General features: G+C 41.0%; 1 pseudogene; it reads right to left on the bottom strand.

Moving 5' to 3' along the window:
* Nucleotides 1-5,868: 5,868 nt before the first annotated feature.
* Nucleotides 5,869-8,167, bottom strand: LOC138084105 (DENN domain-containing protein 10 pseudogene; annotated as a pseudogene).
* Nucleotides 8,168-10,189: the final 2,022 nt, after the last annotated feature.

The raw sequence follows: 10,189 nt of genomic DNA, 5'->3' as shown, positions 1-10,189 counted from the left end.
GAGGATGGAGATAAATGGATTCATGGAAACCTCAAGGGATGGGAAAGATGTCTCCTGATCAATAATGGTGATGATTTCACAAATGGAGACCTTAAAATGTTCCTGTAAGTTGATAATTCCACTACAGTCTGTGTCCAGGATCACTGAGACCAGCTGTGGAGTCTATGATCTCAGGTTCACATCACAGGGGCAGAAATGGACAGCGGTAAGAACTTATGCTGGCTTCCATAGTAACCAGAGATAGGCTCTCAAATCCTTCATTTCAGTTGCTCAGTCCTGTCCAACTCTTTGCAGTTCCATGGACTGCAGAACACCAGGCTTACCTGTCCATCACCAACTCTCGGAGCTTGCTCAAACTCATGTCCATTGAGTTGGTGATACCATCCAACCATCTCATCCTCTGTCATCCACTTCTCCTCCTGCTCTCAGTCTTTCCCAGCATCAGGTGGCCAAAGTATTGGAGTTCAGCTTCAGCATCAGTCCTTCCAGTGAATATTCAGGACTGATTTCCTTTAGGATTGACTGGTATGGTCTTCCTGCAGTCCAAGGGACTCTCAAGTGTCTTCTCCAACACCACTGTTCAAAAGCATCAATTCTTCAGTGTTCAGCTTTCTTTACAGTCCACCTCTCACATCCATACATGAGTACTTGAAAAACCATAGCTTTGACTAGATGGACCTTTGTTGGCAAGGTAATGTCTCTGCTTTTTAATGTGCTGTCTAGGTTGGTCATAACTTTTCTTCCAAGAAGCAAGTGTCTTTTAATTTCATGGCTGCAGTCATCATCTGCAGTCATTTTGGAGCCCAAGAAAATAAAATTTCTGTTTCCATTTTTCCCCTATCTATTTGCCATGAAGTGATGGGACCAGATGCTATGATCTTCATTTTTCAGATGTTGAGTTTTAAGCCAACTTTTTCACTCTCCTCTTTCACTTTCATCAAGAGGCTATTTAGTTCCTCTTGGCTTTCTGCCATAAAGCTGGTGTCATCTGCATATCTGAGGTTATTGATATTTCTCCTGGCAATCTTGATTCCAACTTGTGTTTCCTAGCCTGGCATGTCACGTGATGTACTCTGCATAGAAGTTAAATAAGTAGGATGACAATATACAGCCTTGATGTACTCCTTTCCCAATTTGGGAGCAGTCTGTTGTTCCATGTCCAGTTCTAACTGTATGCAGAGAAATCTGCATACAGACTTCTCTGGAGGCAGGTGGGTGTTCTAGTATTCCCATCCCTTGAAGAATTTTCCAGAGTTTGTTGTGATCCACACAGTCAAAGACTTTAGTGTAGTCAACGAAGCAGAAGTAGATGTTTTTCTGGAATTCTCTTGGTTTTTGTATGATCTAACAGATGTTGGCAATTTGATCTCTGGTTCCTCTGCTTCTTCAAAATCCAGCTTGTACATCTGGAAGTTCTCAGTTCACATACTATTGAAGACTAGCTTGGAGAATTTTGAGCATTACTTTGCTAGCATGTGAGATTAGGGCAATTGTGCAGTAGTCTGAACATTCTTTGGCTTTGCCTTTCTTTGGGATTGGAATGAAAACTGACATTTTCCAGTCCTGTGGCCACTGCTGGGTTTTCCAAATTTGCTGGCATATTGAATGCAGCACCTTCACAGCATTATCTTTTAGGATCTGAAATAGCTCATCTGGAATTCTGTCACCTTCTTTAGCTTTGTTTGTAGTGAGGCTTCCTAAGACCCACTTGACTTTGCACTCTAGGATGTCTGGCTCTAGGTGAGTGATCACACCATTATGGTTATCCAGGTCATTAAGACCTTTTTTGTACAGTTCTTCTGTGTATTCTTGCCACCTCTTCTTAATATCTTCTGCTTCTGTTAGGTCCATGTTCTGTTAGGTCTATACAATTTCTGTCCTTTATTGTGCCCATTTTTGCATGAAATATTCCCTTAGTATCTCTAATTTTCTTGAAGAGATCTCTAGTCTTTCCCATTCTATTGTTTTCCTCTATTTTTTTGCACTGGTCACTTAGGAAGTCTTTCTTATCTCTCCTTGTTTTTTGAGATCAACTCTCAAATCCTTAATTCAAAATAATAATGGCCACCACTTGAGCCCTAAGTGCTGGCTAGTATAACTATATACTACATACACACACACACACACACACACACATATATGCTGCTGCCAAGTCACTCCATGTCTGACTCTGTGTGACCCCATAGACGGCAGCCCACCAGTCTCCCCCATCCCTGGGATTCTCTAGGCAAGAATAGTGGAGTGGGTTGCCATTTCCTTCTCCAATGCATGAAAGTGAAAAGTCAAAGTGAAGTCACTCAGTCGTGTCTGACTCTTAGTGACCCCCATGGACTGCAGCCTACCAGGCTCCTCTGTCCATGGGATTTTCCAGACAAGAGTACTGGAGTGGGGTGCCATTGCCTTCTCCAATATATATATATATATAATTTCATATATGTAATCACAGCATGGCTGTGAAAATTTACTATTTTATATTACTTTTATCTTCATTTTAGAGAATAGGAAACTGAGGCCTTGGAGGTTTAATAAAGTACACAGCTAGGGTGGAGAAGAATTTCAAAGCAAAGCAATTTCATTCTAAAACTCATGTTCTTAGTCACTGCAATAAATTTCTGTCATCACAACTTTACAAACCTCCACATGTAAATCTAAAGTTACAAAAATTTTAAATGCCTTTATTTTGATTTTCCAATATTACATTCTGACTTAATAAGTCTCCAAATTGTCTATGTTACTTACTTTAACTGCCTTGGGCTAGACATTCATGAAAACTGAAGAGTCCTCATCAAATTTTCTCTAGAATCTTGAGTTTCTCAAAAGAAACAAGAGAACACCCTCATTGACATCATGCTAACTCTTCCCTGAGTGTTGGCAGAGCTGAACGTATCTGAGTGCTGGTCACAGAGACCTCACCGACTCCTTGCTGATGGAGTTGATCCATTTTCAATGCTACTTCAGGTGTGAAAATATGAAAGGTGTGAACCACCCAAATGGAAGGAAGCTGCTAGAGAGACCAACTGGTTCCATTAGGTGCACCTACGCACGTGGCTGAGCCTCTTAATGATGGTCTGAACTGTTTCTCTCCAGCTTTTCCCAGCCCTGCCGCCCGTCATGTGCTTTGCTCAGAACTGCAGCTTAATTGACTGCGTGGAGTTATTGTCTTTCCTTGATAGAGGGAGTTACGTTATCTGCCCTGTGGCCGAGGACGGTTTCGTGCATCCTGACCTTGCTCGGTGTCGATGTGACAGGCACGTAGAACTGAGTGATTCTCTGCACCACTAAGCACAGATGGAACATTTAGGATAGGGTGGCTGCTGTCACCATGCTGAGAAATGACTGAAGCTTTCATGTGATTTTTGTATCCGGAAAGAGTCAAAGTGGAGCCTGGGGCACAGTTATCCTGAAAGCCCTTCCCTGAAATGTGGATGGCCTGTGACTTTGGGCAGCCAGGAATCACAGCTGATCTTTTCAGTGGTGCTGGCGGTAGCTCTGCAATCCTATTTTCCATCCCAGAGAAACCAAGTTAAACCTGACTCTGGTATCAGGGGTCAGGCATAGACACTAACAGACACACTGAGCTCATTGTCTTAGTGATTATGCCTTTTTTTTTTTGCTATTTGCGGACCAAAAAGCATTTAAAAAAAAAAAAAAAAAAAAAGGCAATTTCGCAGGCAAGAATACTGGAATGGGTTGCCATTTCCTTCTCCAGAGGATATTCCTGACCCAGAGATCAAACCTGCCTTTCCTGTGTCTCCCACACTGCAGGCGGGATTTTTTTTTTTTTTTTTTTTTACCATTGAGCCACCTAGGAAGCCCAATATCTACCTATCCAGGGATCATTATACTGGTGTATGCTGGGCATCAGCTGCTAAAAAAGGGAGAAGGTTGTGAGCTCATGAAAACCACTGATTGAATCATCTTATTTCATCCTCTTGACAACCCTGAGTATGTGGTCCCATCGCCACAAGCATGGTAACTTAGGCTCCTGGAGTGAGTGACTTGCCCAAGTGCCATAAATAAAAAATAGAATAGTCGAAATTCATGCTTGTTTCACTGACTTCAGAGCCCAGTCACTATCTTGAGAACATTGTCCTGCCTCCCTAAAACTGCCCATGCAGTGGAGGAGAATATGCAGCAAAGAATTGTTCAAAACAAAGGATATATTGATGTATTAATTTTTAAAAGTCTATCTGGATGCTGTCACGTGCAGGCCATGTGCTGCAGACTGAGGACGGTCACAGCTCATGGTCATTGAGAACTGACTACGGATCAACACTTCAATTCCCTCTCTCATTTAAATCTTACAACAGTACCGTGTGGTAGTTACTATTGACCCTCAAACTATTTTGTTTTCCTTTAAAAGTAAAATCTTTAAAATTAAGTTTTAAAACTAGTTTTACTGGTTGTATAGTTGCTTTTCAATGTGTTAATTTCTTGTTGTTGTCTGTACAGCAAAATGAATAAGCCACATGTATACATATCTGCAGAGTTTCCCTGGTGGCTCAGCGGTCAAGAATCCACCTGCAGTTCAGGAGACCTGGGTTCGATCCCTAGCTTAGGTAGATCCCCTGGAGAAGGAAATGGTAACCCACTCAAGTATCTTGCCTGGAGAATTCCATGGACAGAGGAGCCTGGTGGGCTACAGTATGGGGTCACAGAGTTGGACACAACTGAGTGACTTACACACTCCTTTACTCCACTCATTTTGCTCTACAGTAGGTTCTCACTAGTTACCTATTTTATGCATAGTATCAGTAGTATATAATTGGTTGGTTGGTTTAGTCGCCAAGTCGTGTCCAACTCTTGTGATCCCATGGACTATAGCCTGTCAGGCTCCTCTGTCCATGGGATTCTCCAGGCAAGAATACTGGAGTGGGTTGCCATTTCCTTCTCCAAGTATATAATTAAGTTAAAGAAAGAGAACAATAAAATATAATATAACTAGACACAGAAACCTGGTGGTGGGATGTCTGCAGTCATAGTACAATTAATTTTTCATTGACTTAACTAATTAAATTAATCATTTAGTTATTATAGTGCTAATATTTATTCTTATTTAACAGGATTATTTTTTTAAGATGCTGACATTATTTGGCTACTCAGTCTGAGGATTGCATCATTTGTTTTTATAGGTCTGATTACTTACGTGCTTGTCTCAAATTTTCAGATTTCCTGAACTAAATACATTCTTAGTGTCGTGGACATGATCTTTGGGTAGAAGGCAGAAATGTTTTTTCTCCAACTGTAGATGTGCTAGATATCATCACGGTACTGAGAGAATGGCCCTCCCGACCTGGGGAGATAGTGATGAAAAATCACTACAGGACTCTTTTGAGGCCCCAAACTAATTTATTTACATATATACAGTGGAATATTGAAAGTAAAAGTCCCTCTGTCATGTCTGACTCTTTGCGACCCCAAAGACTGTATGTAGCCTTTGGCATAGTCAATAAAGCAGAAATAGATGTTTTTCTGGAACTCCCTTGCTTTATCCATGATCCAGCAGATGTTGGCAATCTCTGGTTCCTCTGCCTTTCTAAATCCAGCTTGAACATCTGAAAGTTCATGGTTCATGTATTGCTGAAGCCTGGCTTGGAGAATTTTGAGGATTACTTTACTAGCATGTGAGATGAATGCAGTTGTACAGTAGTTTGAGCATTCTTTGGCATTGCCTCTCTTTGGGATTGAAATGAAAACTGACCTTTTCCAGTCCTGTGGCCACTGCTGAGTTGTCCAAATTTGATGGCAGATTGAGTGCAGCACTTTCACAGCATCATCTTTTAGGATTTGAAATAGCTCAATTGGAATTCTTTTTTTTTTTTTTTTTTCATTTTCTTAAAGTGCAGATTTAATTTTCAATTGTTTGCCCCAGTAAACATCATTTCACTTCAAATCCTCCCCTGACACCAACCAAGAAGGGGCTGTTTAAAAATTTTTTCCCTTAACAAATGTCTATCACCCAGGATACATGAAAGATCCAATAAAGACAAGTTTTTCTGCAAACATTTTTCTGGTTAAGATTTCTGAGGACAAGAGGACTGAGTGAAAAAAATAACCTGTCATAATTAATATGAATACACATAACAAGATCATAATTTCGACCCCCATGCTTATTTTGCAATTTTTAGGTCTCCAATTATGAAAAAGGTACCTAACTAAACCAGAATGGATACCTTCATATGTGGCCAAATTATTTTTACTGACGTTGTTTGAAGATATTCTCTAGTTTTGGCCTTTACAAGAAGTTAATTCTCACACTCCCTCACCAATTATATAAGGTTGCTGTTTCAGTCAGACAGACATTTATATTCAAAATGGGCTGCTTCTCTTATGCTACTACATAAGGACTGGCCTCTTTTTTCAAAAGAATATTGCTAGCAACTAGGTTAATTAAAGAGTACTCATGGCTTAAATTTGCCAAATGCTTACCTCTGCAACAGTATAAATATGGATTATTAAAGTTGTCTACTCAAGTATAAAATCTAGGCAAAACCCTTGTAATATAGGCAAACTATTCAAAGGCTAAGAAAAAAAAATTTCTTTTACAAGAAAGTGCAACTGCAGGGTCTTTTGAATGATCTTCTAGACGGTTCTGCAGAGAACTTAGTAGTTTGGCTCAGAAAGTGGAGTTCCTCATGAGGAATTAAAGTTCTTCCTAGAAGAATTCAAAGCAAACTTTCAGGCAGCTTTCTGAAAATAAATCGTTAGTTTGTGGCTACACAATGAGATAAACTGGAACTTGCAATAATGAAGGCCTTCAGATTTGCTGCGATTTGCGGGAGAACTTGACAGAGCTGCTCTGCTCTTACCCCGGGATGACGGGCTTTTATAAAGTTACATAGATAGGTGGTTACAGCACTTTGTAAACATTGAGAGTAGGCATGAAATTAATCAGATAGGAAATCAGAAGTGTTTTCATGTGTGTTTCAGTGCTTTTTCAGGTCAAATTACAACACTTTCAAATAAAACATTAAAAATATAACATTTTCTTGGTTATTTCCAGTATTTTACATAGTTTATGGATAATCATGGTGCTAGGGCTTTAGATCAGTCATCAGTGATACATTCTGTCCCACCGGCAGATTTTCAGCATTTGCTCCGCGGCTGCTAGATGGTAGAGGAGGTCTTCTGTGGCTGGTGGAAATCGTCTTTGCTTTAGTGCCTCATAATTGAGCACTCGCTTTTCTCCATCATCCGAAACTTCTGAAAATGGAGCCAGGTTGCTGAAGATTTCTTTTGTTTTTAGGGAGATATCCTGTATTACTTGGCTGTCTGACTTCTCTGGATCTTCTGCCAACTGGACAATTAACTGACCAATTTCTTTATGCAGTTTGCTCATTGTCATGGCCTCTTTTGCGAGCGGGGCAATGGTGATCTCACTGTCTGCCAGATTCACAAACACATCGTACAGGTCTGATCTATTGCTCACCTCCAAGTCCACAAATCCAGCGATGTAACCTGGGCACATCTGTAGGGCTTCCAGTTCATCGGCATCCAGGTGCACGTAGGAGTGAAGTATGGTCCAGTCCTGTCGATGCCATACCAGGGCAGGCAGAGTCCTGGTAAACTCCTGGACAGCTTCTATTTTGGGATGATAGACGACAATTCTTTTCTTTAGCATCAGTGCTGTGTGTAAGATAACAGTTTCCATTCCAAACTGAGATACAATGTCTTTGATGGAACCTGCAAGGTATGCCTTTCAGGCATACCTTGCTAAGGAAAGAGCCATTTTTTTCACTCTGGCATATACCCTTTGTGAGAACTGCGATGTAACTCTCCATCATCTTAACTGGACTCCCATGCTTCAGGTACATTCTACACAATATCCTAGTGAAGGCGGCATATTTCTCTGGATTAAAATCTTTGGCGGTCAGAACAATAGAAAAATGAGTCACCTTTTTCAAAATGGAAGAATCTGGAACTTCAACTGTCGTGATATAAAACCATGTTCTTCTGTACTGACCAAAGACGAAGGGATGGAGCAGTTTGTTTTCATCTGTAAGGCAGCATTTTCTCAGCAGCAGATTCCTTAAAGTAGCTGTGGTGGAAGGGTAACACCACACCCACAGAACTTCTCCATTTGTGTCCTTTTCTACGGTGGAAAGATGGTCACGATCAGCCCGACTCCGAGCATCAGCTGAGTGTCCGCAGCCTTGGTAGCAGCCATTTTCCGCCGCCTCAATTGGAATTCCATCACCTCCACTAGCTTTGTTTGTAGTGATGCTTTCTAAGGCCCACTTGACTTCACACTCCAGGATATCTGGCCTAGGTGAGTGATCACAGCATCGTGATTATCTTGGTCATGAAGATCTTTTTTGTACAGTTCTTCTGTGTATTCTTGCCACCTCTTCTTAATATCTTCTGCTTCTGTTGGGTCCATACCATTTCTGTCCTTTATTGAGCCCATCTTTGCATGAAATGTTCCCTTGGTATCTAATTTTCTTGAAGAGATCTCTAGTCTTTCCCATTCTGTTCTTTTCCTCTATTTCTTTGCATTGATCACTGAGGAAGGCTTTCTTATCTCTCCTAGCTATTCTTTGGAACTCTGCATTCAGATGCTCATATCTTTCCTTTTCTCCTTTGTTTTTCGCTTCTCTTCTTTTCACAGCTCTTTATAAGGCCTCTGAAGACAGCCATTTTGCTTTTTTGCATTTCTTTTCCACGGGGATGGTCTTGATCCCTGTCTCCTGTACAGTGTCACGAACCTCAATCCATAGTTCATCAGGCACTCTATCTATCAGATCTAGGCCCTTAAACCTATTTCTCACTTCCACTGTATAATCATAAGGGATTTGATTGAGGTCATACCTGAATGGTCTAGTGGTTTTCCCTACTTTCTTCAATTTAAGTCTGAATTTGGCAATAAGGAGTTCATGATCTGAGCCACAGTTAGCTCCTGGTCTTGTTTTTCTTGACTGTATAGAGCTTCTCCATCTTTGGCTGCAAAGAATATAATCAATCTGATTTCGGTGTTGACCATCTGGTGATGCCAGGTGTAGAGTCTCCTCTTGTGTTGTTGGAAGAGGGTGTTTGCTATGACCAGTGTATTCTCTTCATAAAACTATTAGCCTTTGCCCTGCTTCATTCTGTATTCCAAGGCCAAATTTGCCTGTTACTCTAGGTGTTTCTTGACTTCCTACTTTTGCATTCCAGTCCCCTATAATGAAAAGGACATCTTTTTTGGGTGTTAGTTCTTAAAGGTCTTGTAGGTCTTCATAGAACAATTCAACTTCAGCTTCTTCAGCATTACTGGTTGAAGCATAGAGTTGGATTACTGTGATATTGAATGGTTTGCCTTGGAAACGAACAGAGATCATTCTGTCATTTTTATGGGAATACCAGACCACCTGAACTGTCTCTTGGGAAACCTGTATGCAGGTCAGGAAGCAGCAGTTAGAACTGGACATGGAACAACAGACTGGTTCCAAATAGGAAAAGGAGTACTTCAAGGCTGTATATTGTCACCCTGCTTATTTAACTTATATGCAGAGTACATCATGAGAAATGCTGGGCTGGAAGAAGCACAAGCTGGAATCAAAATTGCCGGGAGAAATATCAATAACTTCAGATATGCAGATGACACCACCCTTCTGGCAGAAAGTGAAGAGGAGCTAAAAAGCCTCTTGATGAAAGTAAAAGAGGAGAGTGAAAAAGTTGGCTTAAAGCTCAACATTCAGAAAACTAAGATCATGGCATCTGGTCCCATCACTTCATGGGAAATAGATGGGGAAACAGTGTCAGACTTTATTTTGGGGGGCTCCAAAATCACTGCAGATGGTGACTGCAGCCATGAAATTAAAAGACGCTTACTCCTTGGAAGAAAGGTTATGACCAACCTAGATAGCATATTGAAAAGCAGAGACATTACTTTGCCAACAGAGGTCTGTGTAGTCAAGGCTATGGTTTTTCCAGTGGTCATGTATGGATGCGAGAGTTGGACTGTGAAGAAAGCTGAATGCTGAAGAATTGATGCTTTTTAACTGTGGTATTGGCGAAGACTTTTGAGAGTCCCTTGGACTGCAAGGAGATCCAACCAGTCCATTCTAAAGGAGATCAGTCCTGGGTGTTCTTTGGAAGGAATGATGCTAAAGTTGAAACTCCAGTACTTTGGTCACCTCATGTGAAGAGTTGACTCATTGGAAAAGACTCTGATGCTGGGAGGGATTGGGGGCAGGAGGAAAAGGGGACG

Source organism: Capricornis sumatraensis, chromosome 1 (assembly GCF_032405125.1).
Source record: "Capricornis sumatraensis isolate serow.1 chromosome 1, serow.2, whole genome shotgun sequence".
In the NCBI taxonomy this organism is placed as follows: domain Eukaryota; kingdom Metazoa; phylum Chordata; class Mammalia; order Artiodactyla; family Bovidae; genus Capricornis; species Capricornis sumatraensis.
The sequence above is the reverse complement of the archived record's forward strand: the minus strand, read 5'-3'. Positions and strand labels throughout refer to the sequence as shown.